General features: G+C 41.9%; 1 long non-coding RNA gene across 1 annotated transcript in view; it reads left to right on the top strand.

Annotated features, from left to right (window-relative positions):
• The first annotated feature begins 2,113 nt into the window (after positions 1-2,113).
• LOC114622346 overlaps positions 2,114-4,669 on the top strand; it is a 29,010-nt gene continuing 26,454 nt past the window's right edge. Inside the window, exons 1-2 of the long non-coding RNA XR_003711583.1 lie at positions 2,114-2,487; positions 4,451-4,551. This is a non-coding gene — a long non-coding RNA (uncharacterized LOC114622346). The remainder of the gene's footprint in view (positions 2,488-4,450; positions 4,552-4,669) is intronic.

Below are 4,669 nucleotides of genomic sequence, written 5' to 3'. Positions count from 1 at the left end.
TGTATTTGCTAATTTTCTCAAGTTCTAAGGTTCCGCCAAATACATCTGCATGGTACGCAGGGTTGTTGCTATGGACCTGTGATGCTGCTGCCTAGAACCTGAGCGGCACAGGTCACTCCAATTCATCTTTCTGTAAGTCTTTTCCAGGCAGACACAACTCTGCACATTTGCTAGCTAGGTAGTTTCTGTTGCATAAACTGTGTTCATATATCTTGATTTTCTCATTTTTTCTGCTTTAAGGTATGTTACGGTGTTTCTTCACAGAGACATGTTGAGATAATAGTCGTGACTAGTAGTGCAAATGTGTCTTGGTTCAAGGAATCCAAGGCAATCATTCTTTGCTTATGGAGGTCTGTCTCTTTACAGGGGCCCTGGCCCAGGTCCCTTGACTCCAAAGTTGCCCTTAGCGAACCCCATGATAGCCTGTAGGAAACAAGGTGTGAGCACAGGAAATTGCTGAACTAGAGAGCCTCGAAATGCAAAACTTATTCCTGTGCCCACACTCCCCCCAAATCGTCACAGGTTCCCTTACTGCAGAGGATCTTGGGAAATGCAGTCAAGCCAGGAAACAGAGGTAGTGAGCCGCCGGCACTCTCTCCCTGGTGTGAAGTCTGCTATGCTAAACCATTCTAAAAGTCTATTCAGGCCACACAGCGGCACCCAGCTATGCTATCAAGCAAGTGCAAACACAAGCACTGTTCTGATGCCACCACACAGCGAGTGTGGCACGTGGGACAGTTGTGAGGCTGCATTAGATACATTTGTACATAAACGTCCTATGCATGTTTCCTGCTGTGTAGTAGGTCTACAGTACATGCTAGTTTCCTTTCAAACATTCTCTGACATAGTTTTGACAAATTTCATTTTCTACTCTACCATGTCCTTCTATTTGGTGCATAAGGGTGTTTTTATGGAAAGCTATGTCATCTTTTGGGCTGAGGCGGCATGCATGGTTTCCAAGGGTTACAGACTCTCACCTCTTCACATTCCTTCTAGTTTATCTTGGGGCTGAAGTTTGCTTCCTTGCAGTCTCTTGTCCAGCATGTTTAAGTACCATCAAGTCCTCTCCAGACATCAGATAGGACAAATGCCTGTGCCCATGGGATCTCCCCTCCTTCTGGACAGCAGCTCGGTCACTGTGAAACAAACACTAATGACACCTCTAAAAGGTGACAGTAAGCTTTGTGAGGTGAGTGAGGTAAGCACATTATTAAAACGTAGATTCCAAGATTTCTGATTCAGAGAGTCTTACTATACTGCTTTTGCATTTTAGTAAGATCATGAGTGATCATAAAACATCTAATTCCATGCTTGGGAAAAGTGGCTCAACTCCTCTGAGAAACATATCACATAAGGTCTTTATGGTAAAATGATAATTACAGTAATAATAATAGCATCTTTCCAGACAAATGACGGTGGATAATGAAGTGATCTCTGGGCTGGATGCGTATAGCTGAATGGTGCCATTGTATCTGCAAGGCTTTAGGTCAAATCCCAGAACGCCATTAAAATGGCCATGTTGTTTTCAGAGAGCACAGATTTCTATGCACACAAAATTGCATTTATCTTCCCTCGAGTTACCAACGCTGTACTGACCACTTTGTTGACAGCTAGGACAAACACTTACTGCCTGCTGGCTTATCCAAAGGCAGACTCTGCAGCCAGTTCCTGTGTGGTTATGCAACTGGTGCCCGAAGACCAACATGGCCAGGGGCCATCCCTGGTCATGCACTAATCTCACCTCCCGAGCAAGGGATCAAGGAGAAATAGCAAGTTCCATGTGCAAATGTGCATCTCTGAATGCCATCGCATATAGATAGAGATAGAGATAGAGGTAGAGATAGAGATAGAGGTAGAGATAGAGGTAGAGACATAGAGATAGATCTCCTCGGTATCATTATTAAGTCCTTTATCATCATTCTCATTTAAAAAGAAAAGTGTTTTCAACTATCTGCTATTAGAATAAAATACAGAGCATTAAAGAGCATATGGCCATTGTCTTTCTTACCACATAAAAACTACAAACCCCCAAACTCTTACTGAAAAGAGGAAGGAAGTAAAGCAAAATAGAAAACCTTGCCTCACACTACAGCTGGTGGTGACAGCAGAGGAATCGTGGGAGAGCACAGGGCAAGCAGAGCTCACCCCAGAACCTGCAGCTTTTCACCCCAGGTGACTCATGGTCATTCCAGGCATCCTCCCTGCACAGACTCAATCTCAAAAGAACCCAGGGGAAATGACCGCAGCATCACGAATGAGATTCCCGTGTGGAAGAGACCTCTGTGCTAACACGGTGGGGCAGAACCGAGGGCCAAGGCCTTTGGATATAAATATCCTCCTAAGAGCTCTCTAAGATGCCTGTGACAGAATTATTAGTGGCTCTGTTTGATCGTCAAGTGGAGGGCTGTCATAAATCATGCAGATAAAAGACAGTTTCGTCCAGAAGACTGTGCCGTCTTCAAACATCTGGCCTGCAAAGGATCAGGGGTGAGTGTCACTCAGATATCCTGCTGGGAAATGGGCTGCTAGACTATAGGTGACATGGGCCAACTGTCAAGGCTCGGGGATTAATGACCAAACAGGAGGGCTAGTGACCCAGGCACACGCTTATCATTCAGCCTGGCTGGTAGAAATCACTTTAGGGTTAGCCCTTTGCCCTGTGTTACTCTGTTTATTAAGTTAATTAAATTTTTCTCCCTAAAAGGAAAAATTATGTTTCCCTCCTTGCTTCATCAGTTTTTAAATTTTAATTATAAAATGTGCAACATACATTTCCCCCTCTTATCTACCACCAACTGCATCCTGAAAGTAACACTGTGGCACTTCCTCAGGGGGATCAAGAATCTAGTCACCTCTTAACAGTAAGTTGAGGCTGTACCCTAGTCAGAATAGCCCAATAGAGTAAAGCAAACAGGAAAGATTAAAATGCATGAAAGATTAAAATGGAAACTACAAAATCAGAACAAATACCATTTGTGGTAAAGTTGGGACAAAACTTTTGCAAATGAAATTTGGTTATTGGTTTTGATTTTCATATCAGATGATTTCATACCAGCCTTAAAAAGGCTTTATATATACACCATAAAATAAAGTTCAATTGGAAATTTGGGGGAAGGTAAAATCTAAAGGAAGTCTCTGGCTCTATCTTCATCTATACCTTAGGATGCTCAACAAACAGCATGAAACAGCTAAGATAATCTATACACATACACACACATACACATGCACACATACAAACTAAAATACACATGCACACACATGTACATACACATACACCATGAAACACATACACTATATGACACATGCACACGCACATGCACATATACATACACCATGAAACACACACATGCACACACATGCAAGCTCTTTTATCCACAGAGCCATGTTTCTAGTTCCCAAAATGTTTTAACTGGCATAGGAAATATTATATACATTGGATACATACAGTAAATCTGATGATTTAAAATTCATAGAAAACCAACTTAAACAAACAAAAACCTCACAGAAATAATAGCTGTGCTGAGTAAGAGTCCATGAATAAAGTAGCAGTCCCTCTAGGTGCTATATTGTTATATTAAAAAGACAAATTCAGAAAAGCATATATAGGTGCCTGGAAAATGGCTCAGTGTTCAAGAGTACTTGCTGTTCATGCAAAGGACCCAAGTACAGTTCCCAGCAGCCACACAGTGACTGACAATGACGTGCAGCTGCAGTTCTGGGGGAAATGAGGCCTTTCTCTTCCCTCTGTAGGAACCAGCCCCAAATGTAATGCACACACATCCATGCAGGTAAACATTCATACACATGAAATGAAACTGATCTACAAACAGCAGTATATGCAGCATTCTATCTGTTGTATAAAGCAGATGAAGGGAATGAAGAAATATATGTCTTGCCTATAAGAAATGCATGAAAGATTAAAATAGAAACTACAAAATCAGAACAAATACCGTTTGTGGTAAAGTTGGGACAAAACTTTTGCAAATGAAATTTGGTTATTGGTTTTGATTTTCATATCAGATGATTTCATCCCAGCCTTAAAAAGGCTTTATATATACACCATAAAATAAAGTTCAATTGGAAATTTGGGGGAAGGTAAAATCTAAAGGAAGCCAGAAATTATTCTAAATTTTATATGTATATTTGGTAACAATCACACAGAGGAAATAAATCCACACTAGAACTTAATGTTAATTGACAGTGTCAGGACACAGAGAGCTACAATGTAACCCTGCACTAGATGTGGTATCGGTGTCTCTGAAAGGGTAATGTACTGCAACTAGGAACAAAGTAACAAATCCAACCACTCAGTCAAGAAGCAGAACTTCCCGAGGCTGGAAAAATGGCTCATCGGGTGAAGAGGCTGCTGTGTTTGCTGCTCAAACCCACATTTTTAAAAGCCAGACTCGGCAATGTATGCATGCATCTGAAACCCCACATTCCCCTAAAGACAGATGTGAGGAGAGACGGAAGAATGACCAAAAACAACAGCTGGCCTGACACAGACAGCAGTGAACACAAAGGGGAGACCTTTCCCAAGCAAGGAGGAAGGTAAGGAGTGATACCCGAGGTTGTCCTCTGACCACCATAAGCCCATTGTGGTCTGAGCACTTACACACACACACACACACACACACACACACACACAAGCCAGAAGTTCCAAGTATAT

Source organism: Grammomys surdaster, unplaced genomic scaffold (genome assembly GCF_004785775.1).
Source record: "Grammomys surdaster isolate TR1022 unplaced genomic scaffold, NIH_TR_1.0 188, whole genome shotgun sequence".
Lineage (NCBI taxonomy): Eukaryota > Metazoa > Chordata > Mammalia > Rodentia > Muridae > Grammomys > Grammomys surdaster.
The sequence above is the reverse complement of the archived record's forward strand: the minus strand, read 5'-3'. Positions and strand labels throughout refer to the sequence as shown.